The sequence below is a fragment of the Lissotriton helveticus genome, chromosome 10 (genome assembly GCF_964261635.1).
Source record: "Lissotriton helveticus chromosome 10, aLisHel1.1, whole genome shotgun sequence".
Classification (NCBI taxonomy): Eukaryota; Metazoa; Chordata; class Amphibia; order Caudata; family Salamandridae; genus Lissotriton; species Lissotriton helveticus.
Genome location: NC_136071.1, coordinates 868,234,115 through 868,261,739, shown reverse-complemented (window position 1 = coordinate 868,261,739; position 27,625 = coordinate 868,234,115). Strand labels below are relative to the sequence as shown.

Here is a 27,625-nt window from a genome sequence, read left to right as displayed (position 1 = left end):
CCATGTTAATAACGGAGGTCAGCATGGGAGCCCATAACTCCGTGTTGAAGATGACCAGCTGAGGAGGAAATACATCAGATCTAGGGGCCTTGTTGCACGTCAGCCCAACTATTCCTGCCCCCACTTCTCCCTCCAAAACTATCAGAGCTGATCTTTCAGCACCCATGCCAAGGGGAGGGTTCTGAGCCAGAGATTCCCCAAACATGTTCTCCAAATAGTTAGCCCAGGCATTCTCTGTGATATGGGCTTCCAGAGCGTTTACTGTATCTACTCCTGGAAAAGGGCTATTGACAATACTCCAGAACTTAGTACTACTCTTGATTATGCTGGCTTCCATAAGATCTCTCCAAGCAGCCTTCTTAAAGGCCTCCTTACGCTTGCACTGGACTTTTTAATACCGCTTTCTGCAGATTCTAACTTGGGCGCTATCTCGGGGGATGGCATGCAGGCTTCCCTTAGCTTCCTGGCTCCATGTGAACATACTGGGTCAGTCCATCTCGGAGCCCTAACACAATGCTTTTTGGAAGCGGGACCGTCATCAGGTCAGCAAAAGAGTGAGAGATGGATACAAAAACATTCACAATAAATTCATCAGGCTGTGGCTTTGTGTCCAGACAGAGCTGGATCTCGTTCTGGCAATTGACTTGGAGAATTTTGTGAAAAGAACCAGTCAATCAATCAATCAATCAATCAGTACATTTATAGAGCGCACTACTCACCCGCGAGGGTTTCAAGGCACTGAGGGTGGGGGGTGGGTGCTGCTACTGCTCGAGCAGCCAGGTCTTGAGGTGTCTCCTGAAGGTGAGAAGGTCTTGGGTCAGTCGGAGGTGGGTGGGGAGGGAGTTCCAGGTCTTGGCGGCACGGTAGGAGAAAGATCTGCCGCCTGTTGTTGTTCTTCTGGTGCGTGGTACGGTGGCGAGGGCGAGGCTGGCTGAGCGGAGTTGGCAAGTCGGGGCGTAGAACGAGAGGCGTTTGTTGTGGTATTCGGGTCCGGCGTTGTGGAGCGCTTTGTGTTCGTGGGTGAGGAGCTTGAACGTGATCCTCATGTTGACGGGGAGCCAGTGCAGGTCTCTCAGGTGGATGGTGATGTGGCTGTGGCGGAGGATGTCCAGGATGAGGCGTGCGGAGGGATTCTGTATGCGTTGTAGTCTTTTCTGTAGCTTGGCGGTTATCCCTGCATAGAGTGTGTTGCCATAGTCGAGCCGGCTTGTGACGAGGGCTTGGGTGACAGTCCTTCTTGTTTCCGTGGGGATCCATTTGAAGATCTTTCGTTGCATGCCGAGGGTGTTAAAGCAGGAGGAGGAGATGGCGTTGACTTGCTTGGTCATAGTGAGCGATGAGTCCAGGACAAACCCAACGTTGCGTGCGTGGTCGGTGGGAGCCGGTGCTGTGCGCAGGGCGGCGGGCCCCCAGGAGTCGTTCCAGGTGGAGGGGGATGGCCCAAGGATGAGGACCAGGTGTGTGAAGAAAGGGGGGTATCCCCGACTGAAGTTCCTAATTCGGGATATATAAACTATTTGGAAGAACGAGAAATTAGGAACAAGGATATCAAATGGACAGGGACTGACATCAGACAGAAATGACTAAATATAGACAATATGCATGGTACAAAAATTGAGGACCTCCATCTTGTCTGTGTTCAGTTTCAGGTGGCTGCTCTTCCAGGAATGATCTGAGCCCATTTGAGCCTTCTACCCTCATCTATAGTCTGCAGTGCCACCCCCCAGCCCTCTTCTGGCCCAAAGCAGGCCAGCTAGCTCTCAGGCATTTTGGGTTGTGTTCACTTTGGATACTGGATTTAAAAGAGAAGTCAGATATTAGGTAAAATAGGGGGGTTGAAACAAAAATGAAGCTGATAAAGGAATTGCTACCATGCCCTTTAAAGGTGGGAGCAATGTCCCTCTGGTTAGGGTCCAGTTTACCCATCACTGACAGGAGGTAAAAATCATATATTAGGGTATTTAGGATGTCGCCCTGGCCACTATGTACAAAGTGCATGCCAAAAAGATGGGGATATGATGAACACTCGATACCCCACAGTCCAGGGTCCTCGCAAAGATGGACATTAAAACCTCCCACCAAAACAAATGTGTAGAGTGGCGAATGGTAGCCTTGAAATTAGCCATAGAGGTGCCCAGCTGAGACATATTACAAACCTCAGGGAGAGATGAGATAGCATTGTAAAAGTTCAAGAGCAATAATCTGCTGGGCCTACGGGAAATTAGCAAGACCTGCAAACATGGATTACCTATGTTCAGTTCAAAGAATCAGCCTTTAACCCTTCTAGATACAACAGCAAGAACCCCCTAGGTCGGCTAGCCCTCGAGGGGCAAGTAGGCATACAGAAGGACTTGTACCCCTCCAAAGAAAGTGGATTATCAGTGGCTCAGGTCTCCTGCAAACACATGTCAAACGTTTGAACAAACCAGCGCCACTCTGCAACATTGAATTTACTTGCCAGACAGGCTATTTTCCAAGAGATAAGATTACAGTAGTGATGAGGGTCCAGAGTTGCCATGGTCCAACTGTTGAAGGATAGGGTCAGTTGCAGGGAGGGAATGGTTGAAATCATTGAAACAGGCCCTTCAAGTCAATCACAGTTACCCATGAACCCCAGGAGAAAAAAGCCATTGGAGGCTTGAACGGGTGGAGGAACCTACTGCCGTTCATGATGGACTGGTCCTGTTGGTCTCCTTTGGTGCCATAAGCTTGGGACTATGGCTTGGGGTCTTTAGAAGAAGCCCAAGGGAAGGGCTGTAATGGTGGTAACCTGGCCCAAGGTTGTATGGTGAATGGCCGTATGGAAAATCCTCTCTGCCAGTGGTGGCTGGTTGAAATTAATTGTTACACAGTCACCACCACTGTTCTTTTTAGTCCCTTTATCCAGGCAACTCTCCTGACCATGTTGATATCCCTCTCCACTCTGAAACCCAAGGTTGTGTTCTTATTCACCCAGTGCAACACTTTTGTTTTTTAACTGATAAGTCTTCTTTGTACCGGGCTTTAAAGCGGGTACGTTTCCTAGGACCATAACGAACGGGGTCGCTTTGGGGGTAAATGGATGGTGATTGGGCCCTAGGGCCGTATTCCCGGCTCCCCGTGTGCAAAATTGGAATCCCCTACTCGCACAGGCTCCCTCCTGGTAGTCCTATTGCTACCAAGGCGGGTCTTTGTCCTGAAGGTCTCCAGGGCTGATGCTACCTCCTGTGGTCCTTCTTTGGGAGGTGAGAGGGTAACAGGCCACAATGGTGGCAGGAGGGGGAATGGTGCTCTCATGCCAGAGGGTGCGTGCTAAAGGAACCTCACCATTTCCAAGTAGGGCGACAGGTTGGGTAAGGCTATTATGACCACTGCCCCAGCACAGGCGCCATATGACTGTTGTTGACTTGGTTGCTGGCCATCTTGATATGCTGGAACAGGTCAAAAGGTTCCCTCTCAATGGAGGCCAAACATTGTTTGATCTATTCCAATTTGGAGTCCACACCATCGGAGTTGGAGCCAATGCATGCTTCCAGAATGGCCGCCATTTCATCTTTCGTATCAGGTGCTGCTCCTGGGATGATAGATGTTGAGTTGTCCGCCCTGGGGCGTTTTGCCCTACTCCCTGATGAGGGATACTTTTGCTTGGCCCTGGGCCCAAACCCCTTGCTGCCCCCTCTGGACATCAGATCGAGTTGCTGACTGTTTACCGGAGAACATTAAGCAGTCTGACACGATCGCTAGAGCTAATTGTGCCCTGTGCCCCCAACAACCTGTGTGTCTGTAACCCTACAATGGTCTGAGGTGCTCAGCAAAGAAGCTTGACCACTTGATGGGCTAGACTAGCGTGGGAGCATCTGAATTTGTCGGGGAGCGGGAGAGCCACCAGCTCAATTTCCTTGTCAAGGACCTCCGCTGCACTCTGCAAAAAGCAGTCCATGGTTTTTATTGCTAGTACCTTATGAGCTTCTGTCGCTGTCTTTCGTTTCCCCATTTGACCTGACTAGGTGATACCAGTACCCTTTTGAAGGCAAGACGGCGTAGTAGTTAGATGGGACCACCAAGACCAAACAACCTATGCTTGGCTAAGCTAGCCCAGAAAGATGTTAGAACAAGCAGTGGTGGAATCAATGTGCGCTAGCGCCCACAGTGTAGAGGGGAACCAGTAAACCTCTTAGTTCCAGAACAAAGGTAGGTCTGCAGTAAAAATACCCCACAGGGCCTACCTTGTCTTGGGGTGGCTGATAGAGTCCAGGCCAGTCCTTGGGGTCACCAATATCTTGCCCATCTGCGTTTAAACTGATTCTGAACTGAACTGGTTCTGAAATTCTGGACCCTACTGTTATCCCGGTATCGAGGTCCAATACCCGTGTCCCGAAACATCAACGTACCATGACGAATTTGGTGTCGACGAACCGATAATGATTAGGACATCATTCCTATGCATTTGCGTCATGATCGAGGTATGCTAACACCCCTGAATCGTAGTTTCCGTCCCGACCCCTCAGACTCCATTTTGTAAACGGTATCCATCTTGTGTCTTGCCCTCATGATAAGTCAATTAAAGGTCGAGCTTGATCTAAAAGGACACGTCCACCTTCCCTGACTTCCCCCTGACCCGTCCCAACTGACTCCATTGCCTCCAGCCGAACCTGTTTGGGCAGCTCCTCGCCCAGTGGCCTAATACGATAGCATCAATACATAACATGCCACAAACCATTCACTACATCCAGATCATGTTTTCTACACACAGACACACCTGTCCACGCTCCCTGTTTATGGCCAGTTTTATGACTAGGAGGTGCCTTCCTTTATTGGGGTTTCATCGATATCTGATGGGAGTTCCGGGCCTGGCTGGGTAATCCATCACGAATTGGACGTCTAAAATACGGGCTTGCCTACATGACTTCGCTCTTTTGTATTATTGTAGAAATATGTGTATAGCCATATCATAAACTCAAGAATTCTTGCTTGCAGCTATTATTTTTGTATATAAGGAGAAGGCTGGTTCTGTAAAAACGAACAGTCTCCTGAGAACACATGACCCGTGTTTGTCGTGCTTCTAGGACACCTGTTACTTGGTAGCTACCAATAAAATTCGATCTCTGACTGCGACTAGAAGACTCAGTGTTTCTGTGGTCCGGAACAAGGGAGAACTCAGAGGTCTTCGGGTGTTATCCCCTGGCACCAAACGGGTTCCTAAATACCCGTTACCTCAGTTGGCGCCCAACTCGGGGCGGTATCAAGCGGCAACGGTCCAAGCCAGATGTTCGTGAGGAGCTTCGTGTGAACATTCCAGAGGACGGCCAGCCACTTCAGCGACCCCTGTATGTCGACGTGGTTCCGAAGGTCTTTGCTGCGAGGTTCCCCGCGTCCCGACGGCTACGAAGGACTGCTGCCCTGACTATCGCCTTGTTTTGGACCCAGTGATCCTTGGTAGAGCGAAACGATAGACGAGTCTTCTAGCGACGTCACCGATCTTCAAATACTTCAGTTAAGTATAAGTGGAGCGTCTCCCAGTCCTTAGTTTGTCCTTAGTTTTTGGTATCCTTGAGATACGCTTTGATTTGGTACTTGCAAGCCCCAAAGCCGAAGGACTTGTGTATTCACGAGAAATATCGTAACAGATAATCCTTTGAAGTTTGAAGCTAGACTAGTGAGCGAAGATGCCTGGTTTTAGCAGACTTGGAAACTTGTTTTGTCTTGGTTATAGTAAGGACTCCCGATTAGAGGATTCCTGTCCGGTTCCTCCGATTGGAACTCCAACATATGAGCTCTACGTGAAGCACGGCGTAGGTCCCATCACATATAATGAAGTGTGGATAAAATACACCCGCAAGGATGGTGTTTTAAAATGGCCCCAATATGGTAGTTTCGACTCAGAAATATTAGATAACTTAGAGGTCAAATTATTCAAGAGAAAAGCCCGGCCGGCGATGTTTGACTCTTTCCGCTTATGGCGCAAAGAAGCCAAACAGAAAGAAATAAAATTAGCAAAAAAGAATAAAAGAGGAATGTCGATGGTGCAAGCTGCCATAACATACAGGGATAACGAGGAAGAGCAGGAAAACGAACAAATGCTTAGGAGCAAGAAACTAGCAGTAGATAAATGCTACCCGATGTTACCAAATAAGGGACAAGGTCAAGAGGAGAGATCTGAGAAAGATCCATTAATGTCCCACTTATTAAGCTCACCTCCACCGTATGCGTTAGACGCTACTACAACGCCAAAGCATTTTACTATACCGCGCCCCGGCGCACGGAACACAGCTATTGCACAAACTCCAGCTACTGTTCAGCTGGTTCCTATTTCTCCGGCGCAGCCTTCTCAAAGGCCGCCGTCTCTGCTACCTACTCCATCTACTTCTACGACTTTGCCTACAGCTCCAGCTATTGTCTATGATACTACGTCTGCTACTACTTCAACTTCCTCTGCTATTGCCTCTACTTCTTCTTTGCCTCAGCCTGTTTTTTCCGATGCACTTACCCCTCCGCAAGGTTCTCCTTCTATTAGACAAAGAGTGACAGGTACAGTCACTAGTCTGTTTTCACCTTTCTTTGGGTCGCCTAAAACAACGCCTAAAACAGAACATAGACAATCCCGTAGTCAACTGCCTGATTACGAGGAAAGAAGAGTGCTAAATGAACTAGCCCGTAAATGGATTACGGATACTGTTAGATATGATGTTCAGTCTGTTATGGACGTTTTCCGTCAATGGAATGCACCCACCCAGAGATACGTATTCGAAGAAATGTGTGTATATCTGTGCGAAGATGTGAAAACGAATGATTCCAAATGCACAATGAACGAACTATGGCGTACACGCTTTAAGTTCTATGAAGGTATGATTATAGGTGCAGATGTTGAGAAAGCGATAGAGTTATTGCTCTCTTATAGGAGTAAGGGAAACGTCTCTAGATCATGTCACAAAGACGATGTACCAGGTGGGAAAAGAGCGAGACAGTACCCCATGAGAGAGGTTCCTCCGGTTTGGAGGGAAGGTGATGCGAATGCTAATCCACCAATTCTGCCTCATTTCCAGCGTGTATGGGTACATGTCCCCTGGAAACGATCCGAAGTCTTAGCACTCAAGCAGACACTGCCTGATCCTCGTAAAAACCCGACTGGGTATTATAAGGAGTTATCGCAAACTGCAAGCTCATGTATAATGAATTTAGCGGATATAGACATGTTGTTTGGGAACGTTGTTCCACATCCTTTATGGAGCAAAATCCGTCATACGAACCATGACCAAGAACTAGGTGACTCATGGGCGAACATTACCGCTATGGATGCTAGACAAATAGGTGGTTTAAAACCTGAGCCGTTAATAGCTGAACTTCCCGGCAGGATTATCGCGTACATGAAAACAATAATGCCTGAAGTACGCGTAAACTGGGACAAGCTATCTGCGTGCAAGCAGAAGAAAGATGAGAATGTGTCTGACTTTTTCACAAGATTTGAGGAGACTTTCACCGATCATAGTGGTCAGGATATGGCTACCGAGGGTGGCCAAAGATTGTTTGTAGACAAATTCGTACATAATTTAATCCCTGAACTGTGTAATAAACTGAAAGATTCAGAGAGTGCTTGGGCTGTCTCTACGTCAGCGCAAATGTTAGCTACAGCCCAGTACTATGAAAATAGGCGCAAAGACGAGCTAGATAAAGCAGACAAAAAGACAAAAGATTTAAAAACTAAAGTTCTTCTCCAGCAAGCCTATCCGCCTCGTACGGCTAGTCAGCCCAATTATCAACAACAACAGCAGTATTCGAGAAACGCGCAAGGAAACGAGTTTTCCCATCAGCGTATTGCTTATTGCCCGAATCAATGTGTGTATTGCAAGGAAGAGGGTCACTTTAAAGGTAATTGTCCGGCTCTTGCGCGACGTTTGAGCGGTGCTTCAGGTGTAAGGGGAAGAGGTGTTCAACATGCCCCTAGAGGTAGGGGCCGTGGAAATTTCACCCAGAATACAACTTCTTTTCCGCCTCAGAATTCGATGAACAGCTTTGACCAACAGAATAATGCATCGTCTAGGTCAGCTCAGTACTATGCTGACGACTATTACACCGAACACGAAAATGAGGGTAACGATTGCTAGGACAGCCATGGACGAAGAGAGGGAGTTGTTTCAGTTCCAATAGATCAGAATGGACCTTATGTCGAGGTAATTACCTCAGGAGTGTCAGAGCCATTTTTGCTGGATACTGGTACTACAAAAAGTTCTATCATGCACTCGAAACTTCCTGGCGCACCTTTGTCTGGCGAAATGAATGTTTCAGTAGGTTTCTCTGGCGCCCCTGTTAGAAACCCGATCTCTAGTCCTATATCGCTTTCTATTGGCCCGTGCGAATTAGAAGCACCCCTCATTCTTACCACAGGTTGCGGTGAAAATGTGTTAGGTTTGGATTTGCTAAAAAGGTTATATGCGACTTTGTACTGTTCCCCCTTGGGAGTACAACTTACTTTAGGTAAGAAAGTCATTTCTCCAATGTATTTGTCAAAGGACAATATTCCAACTGAATTGGTATCACTTCCTGATATACTTTGGGCTAATGGCTCTAATGATGTAGGTCGTTTGGAGATAGCACCGTATGTCATAACTTTGAAAGCTAACGTTAGGTTGCCACGTATTCCCCAATACAAAATATCTAGCGAATGCGAGAATGCATTGTTGACGATCGTTTATGATCTGATCGATAAAAATGTCATCGAAGAAACAACAGGTAATGTTTGTAACAGTCCAGTTCTGCCCGTCTTAAAGCGTACTGATCCTTCACAACAGCCTGTGTACAGGTTCGTGATTGACCTCAGAGAAGTAAATAAGGTAGTTATCCCACAGTTTCCAGTTGTCCCCGACATTACTGCTTTATTGACAATGGTTCCAGCTTCAGCAGCTTGGTTCTCGGTGATTGACCTGAAGAACGCTTTCTTCAGCATCCCGATTGCCGAGGAAAGTAGAGATATTTTTGGCTTCAATTTAGGAGGACGAAGCTTCCGCTTCAAGTGTGCTCCTCAAGGCTACTGCGAAAGCCCATCAATATTCAGTCAGGCCCTGAAAACACAACTAGACACGATTATTCTACCGAATGGCTCAACTCTGATTCAGTACGTAGACGATCTGCTGATCGTTGCAGACACTGAAGAGATTTGCAAGAAAGCTACGTTATCATTATTACATGACTTATGTGACATGAAGCACAAAGTCTCTCTTTCCAAACTCCAATTTTGCCAACAAGAAGTAACCTACCTAGGTCACATCTTGTCGAAGGAGGGAAGGAGACTGACACCAGAAAGAATACAGGCAATTGCAGAACTGAGTGCCCCAAGGACACAGAGAGATGTTCGGGCCTTCTTGGGCATTACATCATACTGTAGACAATGGATACCGAATTTCTCACTACTAGCTAAACCCTTGCTGGCACTACTCGGCAAAGACACGCCAAATCCTATGCCCTGGTCTGAAGATTGCCAAACGAGTTTCCACAAGTTGCGTGATGCATTATGTTCGGCTCCTGTGTTGGGAAACCCTAACTACAGTAAGCCTTTTACATTATATGTCCATGAGAAGGAAGGTTGTGCATTATCAGTTTTAACACAACATTTTGGGGACAGACAGCGCCCATGCGCGTATTTTTCGGCAACTCTAGACCCTGTGGCTAAGGCACTACCAAGTTGTCTGAGAGCCACCGCCGCAGCAGCTGTCTGCATTCGACAGTCTGCTGGATTAGTCATGAATAATACTCTGATCGTTATGGTCCCGCATGCAGTAGACATTTTACTAAACAGGACGAAGACACAACATATTACCAGCGCTCGACTATCCAGTTACGAACTTACACTGCTAGCAAGTCACATCCACATAAAGAGGTTTGAAACACTGAACCCCGCAACGTTATTACCCATTCCGACAGAAACAGACAAGATTGATAACCATGACTGCTGTTTTAGGACAGAAGAAGAGACAAAAGGGAGAGTAGACTTACAGGACACTCCCCTTCCTGAATGCAACAATACTTTATGGGTTGATGGTTCATGTTTCAAGCTGCCGAATGGTGATACGACTGCAGCATATGCCGTAACGACATTACACACCATTATAGAGACCGCGCGCATTTCCCACAATTCTGCACAAGCCGCAGTACTGATTGCACTCACCAGAGCATGTGTGTTAGCAAAAGGAAAGCGAGTAAATGTGTACACTGACAGCCAATACGCCTTTGGCGTGGCTCACAGTTTTGGGAGATTATGGCGTGAATGTGGGTTCCTTACGTCACATGGTGCAAAGATACAACATGGTCAGTTAGTTAATGAACTCCTCGAGTCATTGACCCTGCCACTACAAGTTGCGATTGTGAAATGCAGTGCCCGCAGAAAGATTCAGGATGATGTTGGCCGCGGGAATGCATTTGCAGACGAGGTTGCGAAAGAGACTGCAAGGAACACGATGAGTCGTATGTATGTTGTAGGTCCCGCTAGATGGATTACGGATGTAGGAATGTGTGAGGACACCATTGAAAGCGCCAGGAAACCTCCGGTGTCAGTGCGCTTTATAAATGCAGCTTAACATTAACATTAACATTAGCAAATCTATACAAGCCGAGGCAACTGAGAAAGAGGTGAATGAATGGAGAGAAAGTAAAGGTAGATTAGACGCGAATGGTTGTTGGTTCGAACTGTCAGAACACCAGCGATGGCTATTACCTAACGCATATGTACTTGCAGTAGTAACAATGGCTCATGGAATTGCGCACATCAGTTCGAGAGGAATCTGTAAACTATTGGCCCCAGTATGGCAAAATGGTAATATCCCGAAATATGCAGAGAATGTGGTCAGAAACTGTATGGTGTGTTTGAAGTACAATCCCGGTAGGGGAACCCCAACTCCAGCTGGTCATTTTGCGCCTCCAACGTATCCGTTCGAGGTTTTGCAGCTCGATTTCATTCACATGGAAAGGTGCAACAATCTGAAGTATGTGCTCGTTGTTGTTTGCGCTTTCTCCAGGTGGGTGGAAGCGTACCCCCTTAAGGACAATACTGCCTTGTCAACTGCCAAAGCCCTTGTCAAAGAGTTCTTCCCTAGATTTGGTATGCCTAGAATCGTCTGGAGTGATAATGGAAGTGAATTCGTAGGACGCGTGATGAAGAAAGTGTGTGAGTGTTTAGGCATACAACAAAAGTTTCACTCTGCGAATCACCCCCAATCAGCTGGATTAGTAGAGTGCTACAATGGCACTTTAAAGCTCAAATTAGCCAAGATCCAAGCCAGTACAGGTCTTAAATGGCCTGACGCCTTGCCCCTAGCACTCTTGTCAACCAGAATGACAGTCCATTCCAGGTTAGGACTTAGTCCTCATGAGATAGTGTTTGGCCGCCCAGCCAACGTCTGGGGCATGCCAAGGCCAAAGAAACTCAGCGAAATAGAGCACCCCATACTGCTTGACTATTTGTGCGAATTAACAACTAAATTGCGTGTTTTACACCAACAGATTCACAGTTCCTCTCCGCCAGCCTCTGACGATCCAGGTCACTCCATCGAACCCGGCACGTGGGTCTTGGTGCGGAATTTCCAGCGCACAAATAACGGACAGCCGAGGTGGACCGGACCGTACCTGGTACTTCTTTCCACGAGATCAGCTGTTCGGGTGGAAGGCAAAAAGAACTGGGTGCACGGGACCCATTGTAAACGGGTCCCTCTACCCCTCCCATACGACCGGTGGGTCAAGGAAGGACTTGCCGACTCTGAGACAGAATCCATACCTCGCTTCCTCCCTTTCAGCAATGCACGTTTGAAAGAAACTAGTACCGAAAAGGAGAGTGATCATATTTTACAAGGACTTGTGCCACCGTCTATGCAGTTGGACACTATCGAACCTGAGACATTGTTTGAAGACCACACCGTACCAGGAAAACGACGGTACAATTTAAGGTCTAAACAAAGAGACTAATAAAAGCAAACCAATGTGATTTTCTTTTCCCCTAAGAACTATTTTTGATTTTTCAGCTCTCTCGCCCAGGGAACTTGCTCATTTTTTGATTTTCGAACCGCCATCCGGTTCTGCTGCTAGGGTCGCGGTTGAAGTCTGGGGAGTGCAACTGGGGACGTTTAGGTCAACGGTTCTGGTTGGTCCAAGGGAGTTACCCCGGACTGAACAGAGCGCACTCCCTGGCAGAACCAACCTACCACCGCGGGCAGCAAGTAGAGGATGGAGTTTCCTAGGGTAAAGAGACCTGCCAGACTCACGGACTTTGAAAGACAATTATGCACGATACTGGCCAAAAGAAGGTTTTTGATAATATGTATTTTTATGTTGTGTAGCATAGCAATGTTCTTGACTGGTTATACTCTATTCGTCTTTCAAGTTTCCTTGTTCTCAAATGACACTCGGCCAACTCCTCCTCTCACTCTCTCCACACACTCCTTTCACCCTCTACCTGAACACGAGTCTGCCAGAAGACTCGAATTTGTAAATAACTCATTCATTCAACTTCTACACCAACACCAGTCCATAATGAACACATCAAACTGTTGGGTATGCGGACTCATGCCGCACACGACTGATAAGGGTATCCCATACTTCATCCTGCCTTTCAGTTATTATGGTTCTCTGTGGGCTTTCCAGACCATGTTCCTATTCGCCCTAGAACCATACCCGACCCGTTCTACTGAGAGTGATTCCAGTAACAAGGCACTAGTAGCAGGGATAAGAAATATGAGTAGAGAGTTCGACACATATCTAACGATTCCCAAAGATGAACTCACTCCGTACACTCGTTGGAACGTGACTAAATATGGGGTTTACCTGAGTAAGAGCCAGACAGCAAAGAAATCCCGCCCAGTTTGGATAGTACCCAACCGAGGTCACTTATGTTTACAAGGTATCGGCAGGGATCCCAAAGCACAATTAGGAAAGAGTATATGCACGGAAACATATGTGTTCGCTTCCCGAACTTCCCCTATACTATTAGCAGCCAAAGGCACGTATTTCGTCTGCCATGACCAAGCCTGCACCTGGTTGCCCCCTGACTTCTCAGGTACATGTTTTATCTCATTTCTGCTGCCTCCCACCTACACGGCCAGGGCAGATTACCATCGGACAAGGACAGCTAGGGGACTGGTCCTTACTAGGGTGGTTCTGGGAACTGATCACCACCTGGGGATGGAAAACACTGAACTTCATTGGGATGATCTTAGCACTTCTGTTTATGTTCTGCCTGTGTGTACAGTGCGCTCCTGCACTATGTGGCCTCTGTGCTACCTCATGTGTACGGAAGCCTGTGTCAAGGGACGAACTGAGCAACAGAATGATGCTACAGCAGCATCTCCACGAATTCCTTCATACAGATTTAGACTCGGATTAACATGAATTATTGCCTTATATGAGGGCAAAAGGAGGGTCTGTGGTTCTGAAATTCTGGACCCTACTGTTATCCCGGTATCGAGGTCCAATACCCGTGTCCCGAAACATCAACGTACCATGACGAATTTGGTGTCGACGAACCGATAATGATTAGGACATCATTCCTATGCATTTGCGTCATGATCGAGGTATGCTAACACCCCTGAATCGTAGTTTCCGTCCCGACCCCTCAGACTCCATTTTGTAAACGGTATCCATCTTGTGTCTTGCCCTCATGATAAGTCAATTAAAGGTCGAGCTTGATCTAAAAGGACACGTCCACCTTCCCTGACTTCCCCCTGACCCGTCCCAACTGACTCCATTGCCTCCAGCCGAACCTGTTTGGGTAGCTCCTCGCCCAGTGGCCTAATACGATAGCATCAATACATAACATGCCACAAACCATTCACTACATCCAGATCATGTTTTCTACACACAGACACACCTGTCCACGCTCCCTGTTTATGGCCAGTTTTATGACTAGGAGGTGCCTTCCTTTATTGGGGTTTCATCGATATCTGATGGGAGTTCCGGGTCTGGCTGGGTAATCCATCACGAATTGGACGTCTAAAATACGGGCTTGCCTACATGACTTCGCTCTTTTGTATTATTGTAGAAATATGTGTATAGCCATATCATAAACTCAAGAATTCTTGCTTGCAGCTATTATTTTTGTATATAAGGAGAAGGCTGGTTCTGTAAAAACGAACAGTCTCCTGAGAACACATGACCCGTGTTTGTCGTGCTTCTAGGACACCTGTTACTTGGTAGCTACCAATAACATTCGATCTCTGACTGCGACTAGAAGACTCAGTGTTTCTGTGGTCCGGAACAAGGGAGAACTCAGAGGTCTTCGGGTGTTATCCCCTGGCACCAAACGGGTTCCTAAATACCCGTTACCTCACCTTGTCTTGGGGTGGCTGATAGAGTCCAGGCCAGTCCTTGGGGTCACCAATATCTTGCCCATCTGCATTTAAACTGCACAGAAGTAGTCAGTGATATAGGGAAGAGATAAGGTCAAGGGACCAAGAGGGGGCTCCGGCTGGGCCTCTTCCAGCCTCCAAACAGGCACAGATGGGCCCGTCCTTAGCCTAAGCTTCGCCCAAGCATCCCGCACTGCAGGAATGCAAGGAAGCCTAAGTGGCGCCAGGAGGGCTGGCTCTTCCTCCCGTTCCTCAGATGGAATGCTGGGGGACCGAGTCCCACCCCAGCTGGCTACTGCAGGAGTCCGGTGCGTGTTGGTGCCTCAGACGTTCCTTCAAACAAACAATATTAATAGTTGCTTTCCTTATAATTAAGGATCCCTGCTTTCTATTTTTTAATGGATTTTTACAGATAAATACAGATGGAAAACAATGTGTTATCTCTCTGCATTTATTTAAAAAAATTGATAAATAAAGAAAATTGTGCTCCTTGTACGTGACTGTATTTCATCAATTGTAGACGAACAGCTGAGCAAATGGACAGCATGGGAAACTTCAAAACAGGATGAAATGTCTTTATAGAATGGCATATGTCAACATATGTTTGTGGTATAAGGCTAATATTTAGTGGATATATTGTTACGTAATATTTGTCAGCTTAAATACTTAAATGACGACAGACATCAAAGTATGAGTGCGTGTCCTATCAGTTAAATAAATATGGAAATGTACAGTTTTACAACTTCGTTTTACACAAAACACAAAATAAATATGGATAAATACAGGTAAAATGGCCCATAAATCAATATAGATAAATACAGATGGAAATGTTAAAAAAATAAATACCGTAAAATCAGGAGCCCTACTTATAATCCTGAATTTACCCGATCATTTACATGATGAAGAGCCTAACTATACATGTGCCCCTCAAACGTCCCTTCCTACTGACAATAGTCTACCTGCAATAGGTGAGAAAGTCTTACACATAGATGCCTCTAGAGGCGATTATTCCCTGAATGTTCTTTCTAAACTGGGTTATCAATATTTTAACACTATGGATGCAAGGTATTGCTATGTTTGTATGCAATTACCTCCATCAGTTGCTGAAGGAATACCCTATTACCATCTTCCTTTGAATATATGGAGTTTCCTGTAGCTTATTGCTGAGCTTGTTTGATGGGAAAGGTTATTTCCAATATTATTATTCAAAGCATGACTAGGTCTTTTCAGAGATTCTTGCGCTGAAGTAGCTATATAGAGAGCCTGATGCTAAAAAATTATGAGAGTATGACATTTCTTTAGACCCACACTAACACTGGACATAGTTTATGCACATAGGCACATTTTGACTTGTTCTTTAACAGACATAGAAAAGCAATTCAGAAATTCATTAGAAGACAGGAGAGACATTTTAGCTAAATCCACAAATCATTAAAAAATGACACAATGCGCTAAACATGAGAGTGAATATAGATTGGTGAGAAACATGGCAGCATTAGCTTTAGATTGACAACATAAAGAGAGATTATGCATTTTTATTAGAAAATATACAACTGATACAATTTCCGTAGGGACTTGTGAATATGACCATACATTTAAAATTCAAGGAAACTGGGGGTTATATTTAGATGGAGGAGATCCTGTGTTCCCTGGAGTTTATTACGTTTGTAGGAAACATTAATTTTACAGATTACCCAACAGATGGTATGGAACATGTCATCTTGGAGAAGTTTTTCCAAAAATGTATCATGTGGGACAAATTGATCATACGGCAAGGTAACAACACATGAGAACTAAAAGAGGTGCTAATTCTTTTTTTTTTTTATATCTTTATTCAATATTTTTCCATTTCTTAACTCCCTCCACACCCCTCAGTGACGAACAGGTAAACCATAATACACATTGTCTTCATGAGCATTACATTGTAATTGACCATAATTATATAATAAAACATTTTTAGCATACAATTTCCAAGAGCAAGTGTACTATTTAAGAGGAAAAAGAGAAAAAGAAATAAACACAGGAAGATATCCAAAGGAAAACTGATTAGAAAGGCAAAAAGAAAAGAGAGAGAGCAAGGGCATAGTACAATCCTACTGGGTTTCTAATTTTGTATGGCGCGCCATTGTGTGAGAGGAGTCCAGATCCTAAGCCCCCTTTTGCGGCTCTGTTTACCTTTCCTTTTGTAGATGTCTACCTCCATGTTGTGCATGGCCAATAGCCTAGCTAACCACTGTTGGTTTGAGGGTGCTATAGGATCTAGCCATGCAGATTCGATGCATGGCCACAAAACCGCCATTGCGACAAATATAAGCTCATGGCCACTGCCGGGATTATCTGGGTTGTCTGCCCCTAATAAAATTACCTCACTTGACAAAGTGATATTTCTATAGAGAACAGACATCAGAAAACTCTCTATATCTTGTATTAAAGATATTAGTGTGGGACAGGAAGCGAAGATATGAATAGATTCGGCATTGAATAGTTTACATTTCGGACAGCATGTCCCTTTACCGGTTCCCCACTTAGCGATTTTATCTGGCGTGTAGTATAGAAAGAAACCAGTTTTATACAATTGTGCCTGAAGCTTGGTGGAGATCAGGATAGTTTGAGCTAGCTAGTTTGCTTTGCTACTTCAGTGATATTTTATCTAAGTCGCCCAGGAATATTGCCATCAGAGAGGCGTAGACTCTGCCGATCGTGTAGTCCCTAGTGTGAATAAATGACTCCACCAGAGTTGACTTTTCCCCTAGTGTCCTCCCCCCAGGCTTGCGTAGCAGAAAGTCTATGATTTGGAGGTATTTTTAAAAAGTCTCGCCAATCTAGATGGAATTCATCTTTCAGAACTTCGAAGGATTTAATCCCCTGCGATGTAAACAGGCATACTAGCTGAGTTATTCCTGCCCTGTACTATTTATTTATACAGTTATCCCTAAAGATAGTTGGCGGAAGAATTGGATTGTCCATTACAGGAGTATAATGTGAGATTTGCCCTATTTCTAGTATTTGATTTACTGCATTCTATACCTTAAAACTACTATATAATGTCTTGAACTTGACTTCTTTTATAGTAGCTATCATGTAAGTGCCTCCACAGATACCCCTGGCTTGCGTTGTCCTAAAGCAGCTGAAATATGGATGGTGTGTGGTCATCTGCGCTTATTTCATCAGTCCTCATATTTTGTAGTAACTCCCTACTGTAGAGTAGTACTGACGCCCATTAGTACCTTCTTAGGTTGGGAAGAGCGATTCCGCCTCTATCCTCGGGGAGGAAAAGAGGTGCTAATTCTAGTGCATTTGTAGGAGTCATTTTTGGTGTTTTCATATCATTTGTGGGAGTGATACTCAACTCACACAAGAAAAGAAAGCGTTCTACTGTAGGTGACATTTTCTACTAGTACAGCTGTAGGATTTTTAGCTATAGATACAGAGATGGTTGCCATGAGATCAATGGTTTGCAGACCCAACTTGCTTAAGATGTCCTTCTAGCAAAAGAAGGAAGAGTCTGCTGGATGTTAAATGTTCAACACTGTTGTACTTAACATTCCGTACGAGAGTAGAAGACCTGAAGAAGTACATTAGCAATATTACTGACCTGAAGAAATTATCAAAAGGGTTGACAGCTACAGGTGCTTGGGAAGCAATAGGGATTGGATTTTCTGCTATAGGAAGATGGTTTGGAAACTTAGGGAGCAGAATTGTTGGGAGCATCTTGAAACCCTTAGTGATAATTGCGCTTTGTGGATTATGCTTGTCCATAAGTATTAAGGTATACAAACTTGCACAAGTGAAGAAAAAGAGAGCAGATATGGAACTAGAGGATAGCCAGAAAAAATACTATGATGACATTACATTTCTGGAGGATTCTAAATGGTAAACGATGAGGAAAACCAAATTGTATTCTGTCGATCTGATAAGAAATTGATGTGATGATTTGATTCACCATCAGAGGGGGTATTGGTGCAGCGCAAAATTGTCCACCCTTTGCACATCACAAAATACAACAAAGTGTCCACAGAAATGTGACATGAACGTGCGCCTACTACAGGTTTCTTGCCTAATTCAATGATTGATGAAAAAGGTACACTCAACCTTACTATTAGAGAGTGCATTTATTTGAGAATTAGAGAATCTATTCCTAAGACTGTTTAACAATGCTAATTTAGATGTTTAATGGATAATAAAATCTTGCTTGTCTAATAAATAATGTACTTTCACTGACAAAGAAACACAATTTTCCTAAACGTGTGATATATTGTCTGTTTGACATATAATGGCTTGAAACTTAGACTAAAAGCATCTTCACGTGTGTAAATTGTTAGTGCAATTAAATTGATAAAGCTCATGTGAGGTATACACTAATGTTACATGTATGTACATTTAATATAGTTCTCAGTCACACTTACCATTGAGTAATTTGATTATTTGCAGTCTGTCTTGTGTAATATAAACTACATGTATTAAAGAGTTGTCACCTACCCGATGATTTCAGCGGTCCAGACATGAAAGCCGACTCAGTTCTCCTCGTCCACCACTGGAGTCAGGCAGAATAAAAAAGGGGCGGACCAAATTAAACAAGTGAGCCAGTCTGAATGAGCACCTTTCAAGCACTAGTCTGAGAAGACTTTATAAGATGTTGTTATTTCTCATTCTCTTTAATTTGGCAGAGAGTATGATAAGAGGGAGGAAGGTTTTCCCCATACCTTAAGTCAAGTCAAGTCAAAGAAGTCTTTATTCGATGTTTCATCATAAAAGACATGCTACACAACATACGTAACCAATAATGTATCAAAATTACAATAAAAAAAGAATCAAGTAAAAAGATGTGAGCAATATGTTAAGACAATAAGTTAATATACAGTTAAGAACAAGCTAAGAATAGTATTAAATCACAAACGTCAAGACTTCATTACACAATAAAAGAGGCGATTATAAAACCAGTCCAATAAAAAAAACATTTCATTCATTGGCACAACAAACTATTATTCCAGCTAGCGGTTTACACAGCAGTCAAAAGAGCCTTGATCAACCTTGCCCGTAGGATCCATGCCCAGCCCAGAAATTTTGCAACCCCAATTACAACCAGTGTCGATGTATCTGTTTTTAAAATTCTACTGGCTGTTTTAGCTGAGCGTGTGCCCAGTATTCTACATACTGGGCGTAACCACTTTTGTCTTGGTGCGTGGTACAAAGGGTAAACAAAGAGAAAATGATCTACTGTTTCACCCAACTCTAGACACAGTGGGCAATGACCAGACCCATCGTGGCCCCAGGACCAGGTTAGGCCCCTAAGCGGAAGTGACCCTACTCTAAATTGATGGAATACCTTGCGATCCATAGGTCTAGTGATGACATCCCAATAATTTTCCAACTGGCTGGCATCCTTCACTACCACAAAGGACGCCGTGAGAGATCCATCTGTCATTATGGAATGCCTTTTACAAACAATCCTCTCCCAGTACATGCCTCTCAACACATTTTTTGTGGGAAAAGTAGCTGTGTCAGGGTAGGACCACAAGTCCCCCAACCCCATATCATATAGGGTAATTCTTAGGTCTCTCAACCATCCTATCTTATGGGAGCCCAGAAGATCTTTAACTTTCGCATAGAGCGAAAGTTCTGGCGTCGTCCACAAACACCGCCAGAACGCTATGGGTCTGTATCTAGCTATATCCTCCACTGGTTGACACCCTAGATCGTAAAGAAGGGGTATACGTGGTGTGGATTGCGGTAGTCCTACTGCCGCCCTGAGAAATTTATTTTGGGCCACTTTTAAAGGGTCTAAATTACTAAAGCCCCATAGCTCTGCACCATACAAAACTGAAGGTAAAATTTTAGATCCATAGATCTTCATAAGTGGAGACATAGGCCTTGTATAGGAGCTTTTGTGTTCTTTAAGTAGGGCACCACCAATTTGAGCGTGTTTTAAGGCTAAAAGATCAATCTACGGGGCCCAACTAAGGTTCTCACTAAAGGTTACGCCGAGGTATGTAAATAGAGAGGTCTGTTCAAGGGTGGTTCCACCCATTGTTACCCTGACTGATACGGAGTTCTTCCCACGTAAAACCATAAACTTGGTTTTGGATACATTTACCTCTAACTCATGTTCACGGCAAAACAATTCAAACCTAGACAGGGCCAACTGTAGACCCTGTCTCGTTTTCGATATTAACAGCGTATCGTCCGCGAACATGAGCAATGGTATTTTTATCCCTGCCAGGGTTGGGGCGTCTGTAGGGTAGTTAGAGAAGTAATTTATGACCCCATTAATGAATAGCGAGAAAATAGTAGGGGCCAATACACACCCTTGTCTTAAACCTTTTGCTACTGCAAATCTATTAGTCACCTCTCCTGGTTTACCCCAGCGTACTTGTGCGAATGTATGGGCATGGAGATTCATCAAAAGCCTCACCAGTTCATCTGGCATTCCCAGTTTAAGTAAACATTCCCACTGCTTTGCCCTGGGGACAAGGTCGAAGGCAGACCTAAGATCCACAAAGGCCGCATATAATTTGCCCCCCCCCCCGATAAACACTGACTTCCAATAAAGCAACACAAACCGAAATGCTTGGTCTATAGTGCCTACATGGCTGCGGAAACCCGCCTGCAGTGGTGTCAGAATATCATGTTCAGTAATCCATAACTGGATACGTCCCAAAACTAGGCGGGCAGTTATTTTTTGCACCGCATCTATTATGCTGATCGGCCGATAATTGGACGGGACAGAACGGTCACCCTTTTTGTAAATTGGTAAAATTTCTGCCCCGTACCAAGAATCGGGGACCTGTGCACCAGATGCTAGGGCATTAGCCAAGGTAGTAATATAGGGCACCCAGAGATCCTGCTCCTGCAGAAAAAGATCAGCAGGAATGCAGTCAGGGCCTGGAGCTTTAGCGGGTCATCAGAGTTTAGGGGGGGTAAAACTGCCATAGCATCATTATTCGTCCTAAACTGATTTTCAAAAAAAGTTACCCATTGCTGTTGGGCCACAAATGTAGAACTAGGTTGGTCATCTAGGCATTTACCCCATTTAAGGAGATGCCAAAATTGTTGCATATTTCTGCCACCACACGCCTCGGTCAGGGCCTTCCAGCGTTCTTCATCCCATTTTATTTTTGCATTTTTTTTAGCTTCTTTGTAGGCAGGTCTACAAATTCGAATTTAACGATGAGCTTTTGATTTAATTGCTAAGAACAATTCTCCTTGGGTCTGCCTGCACTTCTCATCATACCAGGTAGCAGTTCTAGGTGTGCTTTTCCTGCCCCGATTAGATATATTCTTGGTGAACAGCTTTTTTGAGCCCCTGAAACAATTCGCTATGGACACTTGGAATTTTGGCATTAATCATGTCCTGTGACCCACAATTCATCAATACTTCCAATGTATGGGAAACTAGGAGTCTTATCTCTGTTCTGGCTACTTCATCAACAGCAACCTTAGGCCACCTAACCCTTCTCAGATCGTTTTTTAAGTATACCTGAGCTTGAACAACATTAGTGTCCTCACAAGGGGCCCCCTGAAAACCATAATCCAGTAAAGACAACACGAGCGGGTCGTGATCGCTTTCAGGTCTAGCCATAACTTCCATATCAACAACGGCAGACCACAGCTTCACGTCAATCAGGATGTAATCAATGCGGCTACTGTGTCTGCCGTTGTCGAAAGTGTGCCTACCCATCCTGTCAGATTTAACCCTGCCATTTGCTGCCCTTAACCCTTGGTTTAGGCACATTCCTTTGATGTACATTGCAGATTGTGACCACTTTTTAATGGGTGAAAGTTGTAACTGGGGAATTCCCCACGACATATCTTCTGTCTCAGTAAGTTTACCGTCCTCATTACCCAATGGCTCAAAGCAAGTGTTCAGATCTCCCACCACAATATTAAACCCCACATCTGATACTTTGTAGAGGAAGTCATCCAGAAGTGTTAATGTCGTAGAGACTTTCCCGCCCTGTAGGCCCCTTGCATAGATATTAACAAACAGAATATTAAGACCCTTTGTCGACCGGATCCTAATAATTAATACATCTGGGCTATCTATTGGAATTTCCTCAACCGTTACTCCTTCAGATTGGCGGACCCATGTTGTCAGACCACCTACAGGTTGCCCTCTGTGGCCTTTTAATGCTGGTTTATAAAAATTTAGGAACCCCGCACGAAATACAGGTGCATCCGCCCATGTTTCCTGAAAGACCAAACATTGCCTTTGTCTATAAATTCCACCCAATCAGGTAAACACAATCTAGACTCAAGCCCCGCTATATTCCAGCCTGCAACCTTAGTGTAAGACTTAGCTGGCAGATGTTCATTTATAATCATAGTTGGGCTGGATAAATTAGCCGATGTAATAGGACATGTGTTAACTGCAGGGGGACACATGTTGGGGTCAACAGTTAGCCCTGGGATATAAGTAGGTGATAAAGCCACTAAAACTTTCGCATCTGACGTGTTACCCCTTTCAACCCCTAGCGTCGATAATTTCCTAGCAACACTATGTCAGTCATTTTCATCAAGTTGAGACAGTGGAGCATACCTGCCATAGGTTATCAACGGTTCGGTATTAAACAGGTTGTCAGAACCCTGGGGTGGGATACTGTTAATCCTAGTGCTCACATGTGGAATAGATTGTGTTTTAGGGTAGAAATCTGAAAGTTCCCATATTATAATGCAACCATCACCTATTTGAGGTTGCCAGCTTCTCAAAAATGGGATCATCCTAGTACTCTTAAAATTAACAATAACCAGATCTCCCGGTATATCCTTGGGCATGTGTCCAAGCCACCCAACCCTTCTAACATTTAGAATTCGCCCGTCTACATTGGAGGGAAGTGGTCTGTTTTTACTAGGCCAAAAAGCAGCCTTATTATTAAGTTCTTGTTGGCTCTCTATTTTCCCGTGGCTTAGCTCTGGGACCCCCGAGAGGATGCACACAAAAGGGGCAGCCTCTGGGGGTAAATCAATTGTAGTATTTATTCTGTTACTTTGCCCTTTGTCGCGAATTACAGGCTTTTTGGAGATAATGGGCATATTTTTTGCTGGGGTAACGTTCGGTAGGGGGATAACACCCTTAGGGTTGTTTAAAACTTGTTCCTTTAGTATGTAGGTCTAATAGCCACAGGTTGGCTTTCATTAGGGTGTTTAACAACATTAGTTTTAGGCAAACTAGATGATATATGAACATCGATACAACTATTTTGGACCAATTGCTTGATTTCCGCATGATTAGCATCAGTTGCGTCCCTAATTTGTCCCACCATATCATCAAGTCTCTTGAGTCTTTCAACCAGCGGCAAAATTAGAGCCCTAACTAAATCTTCAATCTCGCCCAAAAGGTGGGATGGAGTAGTACAATGGAGCGCATGCGGGCTTTGAATAGTCCTCTCTGGACTAGGGGGCAGAGTTGGAGCCTTTGGTGGGCTGTTATACAATTTGGCTTGCTTAGCCAACCTCCCCCTATGTTTGGCGCCCCTGCGCTTCCTTTTTATTGCTGGGAGCTGTGCAGCTACTGTAGGGTTAATATTACTGTCATTAGGGGTAGAGCCTAGTATGCTAGGAAGACATTCCTCTGGGGGTTTTGGCACATCTACAATAACAATAGAGTCCCCCTTTGTAGAATTGGGCTATCATTGATGTTAATGGTAATGGGGGTGGAACCCATATCCCCAATGTTCCCAGTGTCTGTAATAGAGACATTTTGCTCAATACCCTCCATTGATGGTGACTTTGGCATTGATTCAGAGAGGACAGGTATTGGGCATATGTTGGGTGGAACATCAATTGGTAACCCGTTTTCAACTCTAACAATTTCACATTCTATGTTAGACGAAGCCCGGATTAAATAATGTTCAATTAACCCCTAAGTCACATTTTTAGAGATGACATTTTTGGGACCCCCTTCAGTGACATATTAGCAATGATGGTGAACAACGTTCCAGGGAGTGAAAAAGCTATATAATAACAATTAAAAAGTACCCCCTACAGAAGCAGTATCGACAATACCAGGTCATAGAACCCTACTTACGGTGCCTAGTCCAACTGCAACATCAGCTCTACTACTCACAATAAAGTCCCAGCTTTTGTAGGCAGCGAACAGAAGGGTGGCCCAGTCCAGTCTCCTCAGGCCTCTGAGGGCCACAGAGGGCCCGCCCTTTGCCCGGGCTTCGTCCGGCGTCCCGCGTTGCGGGAGAGTCCGACCTTTAGCGCCTCCAGGCGCCTAGGATGACGACTTCTGCAGGCGGCGCCGCAGGGGTCACTGGGTAACCGAGTCCTCCGCTCGGCGCCGCTGGAGATGATACATGCGGCAGCGGGAGGACTCGGGGTGACAGGATAGGCAAGTCCGGTGACGGGGGTAAGCAACACAGCACAAGGTTAAGCCCCCAATGTCAGATTCAAAAAGAATACACCCACTGTCAGGAGAGCCTGACCTTTCAGCGCCTCCAGGTGCCTAGGATGACGACTTCTGCAGGCACCGCCGCAGGGGTCACTGGGTAACCGAGTCCTCCGCTCGGCGGCCGCTGGAGATGATACACGCGGCAGCGAGAGGACTCGGGGTGACAGGAAAGGCGAGTCCGGTGACGGGGGTAAGCAACACAGCACAAGGTTAAGCCCCCATTGTCAGATTCAAAAAGATTACCATACCTTAAGGTTTTTTGTTCATCCTATTCCCTCCCCTTCACATCTTATCAATAACCACAATTCTTCACTAATTCACCAAAAGGAATTAAAAAACTAACAAAAAATTAAGAATAGATTCTTACCTGTATTCATCCTTCTTCTATTGAGATTACCGGTGGACAGGAACTCTAAAGGCCCTTTAAAGAAAGAGGACTTCGTAAACTCTAGCTTGGACTCTTTTTTTTGTTTAAGTTATAACGGATATACTGAGTTTGCCTTGTTACAATTAACCAAGGAAAACCAAAATAAATCTTTCCGAGAATCCCAGCTGAACGAAGACAAGCTGTGTTCAAGGAAATAGAACAAATGGTAAAAATGAACATCATAGAGCCTTCCCAAAGTAATTGCTCCTCTCCCATAGTATTGATTCCAAAACCCAATGGGAGTATCAGGTTTTGTATTGACTTTAGAGCAGTCAACCAGATCTCAAAATTAGACACATATCCGCTTCCCAGAGTTGATTGAGAGAATAAGGGATGCGAAGTACATCACCACAAAAGATCTCACAAAGGGTTACTGGCAGGTTCCCCTAAAAACAGAAGACAAGGAGAAGATGGCTTTTTCTACTCCTTTTGGCATGTTTCAATTCACACTGCTTCCTTTCGGGCTCCACAGGGCCCCTGGCACTTTTCAGAGGTTAATGAATATAATCTTTAAGAACCATCATAACTACTTATCTGCATATCTAGATGATATCATTATATTTAGCCATACGTGGGAAGATCATTTGAGACATTTAACACTAATTTTCAATGACCTGATGAGAGCCAACCTCCACATAAATGCAAACAAATCCAAAATAAGCTTTAACATAGAAAAATACCTAGAGTATTTGTTAGGAGATGGTTAATTGCACTCCAAACCGATAAAATCAGAGCGATCACTGAGATCCTCTTTCCAACCAATAAAAAAGTGATAAGATCCGTTTTGGGGTTGGTAGGGTATTACCGAAGATTCACCCCAAATACTCCAACATAGCGGCACCCCTGACTGATCTCTTAAGAAAAGGAACAACAGCAACCAGTTTCTGAAATTCCTCTGAACAAGCAAAATTATTACTTCTGCCCCCATCCTCACCTCCCCAGACTTTGAGAGAGTCAATCAATCAATCAAAATGAGATTTATTTGATTTTAGGCATTAAAATCATAAAAGCAGGCAGTTAATACAAATCATCACATATCTAAAAATTACAGAAAAAACACATTAGATAGATACAATTTCATAGAAAAAATTCATTTAACAATAACTATTTCTTTTACATCCCGGGTATAAAAATTCATTATGCTGTGCTTAGTATATACCATCTCATTTCTGTGTTTCTCTCGTATGTTTTACATCAGACATTCAAATAATTAGGGATTTTCTGGTTCTGAGTACACTTTTATAAAAAAACTCTGGATCCAACACAATAACAATTTCCCAACACCTGCAAATACAAAAAAGCAGGGCGACATTGTCTCCATCCCCCCTGTTTTAATAGCGGTATTATCCATCTTCGCCTTTCAGTTTTGGAAAATGTACAGAATAAAATTACATGAATTGTTGTCTGCAATGAAATGTTATCACAAGGACATCGGCAAAGTTCCCTTGACCAGTTGCTAGAGTCTTTAAAGCTAGCAGCGTCACCAGAATTTCAAAACCTTGATGGCCTAACCTTGAGGAATATGGAATACAAGCAATATCGAGGATGTGTTGTTGGAAAAAAGGGAATAAATAGTTTTCACTTCCTCTGAAATACACCAAATGTTCCGATTTTCCCCGAGTGCATTTTGATGCAGGACCCAGAAGAAATTTGAGATGTTTAAAAAATATAAACCATCCAGAGCAGAGGACTGCTTCATCACAGCTCATCATGAGAGAGGTGGATCGCATGGTCATAAAGATCTGTAAGTTTGCTGCACAACCAGTCCTTCTCATTGTCAGACTTGTGTGAGAGCTCATCCTTATACTCTTCCGCATTATGCTCACACCCAAACTTCAGTCTGGAAGTCACATCCTTGTCAAGCTTGGTGCCTGACAGATCCATCTTGGTGCTGTCCCGGGACAGGACACGTACATGTGTCTTGAGCTGGGTGTACGAGTCCAATTTCTCCCCATAGTCGGCCATCTTCTCACAGACCCGCTCTAGGAGCTCAGTTAGGTGAAGCTTCAGATCGTGCATACGGTACCTCAGATACCGATTAACTGCCATCAGGGTTTATCCTAAACAAACCCATCTGAATAGTCTTCTTGGGGACTACCTGCATGATTTCTCACTCCAACTCATCCACAAGTGCTCGACATGCTCACCAATGCAGGTCCTGGCCTCTCCTAGCAGATGTGTCCATCAGAAAAGAGGCCAGGAGGAAACCTAGGTAGAAAATAGAGCTCTCTAAGAGGGACATCTTCCTCCCGAACACAAAGCATCTGCTACAACCTCCTAGCACCCTCTCCTAACTCAGTAACCCGAGAGAGTCTTCGTCCTCCAAGCAGATGCTTCTGACGTAGGCAAAAGGACGATGAAGGTATTTAAACCTATTTTATATATTAGTAGGAAATTGTTTCCATGTGAGACAGCTTACTCCGCTATTGAAAAGGAGTGCTTAGTCATTAAATGGGCAATCGAAAAGCTTTCTTACTATCTTGAAGGTAAACACTTTGTCTT

General features: G+C 44.5%; 1 protein-coding gene and 1 pseudogene across 1 annotated transcript in view; one reads left to right on the top strand and one right to left on the bottom strand.

Moving 5' to 3' along the window:
• DNAH11 (dynein axonemal heavy chain 11) overlaps positions 1–27,625 on the top strand; it is a 3,642,058-nt gene that overhangs the window by 1,988,211 nt on the left and 1,626,222 nt on the right. The gene's annotated exons all lie outside the window — the stretch shown is intronic.
• On the bottom strand, positions 26,822–27,365 carry LOC144785526 (protein canopy homolog 2 pseudogene; annotated as a pseudogene).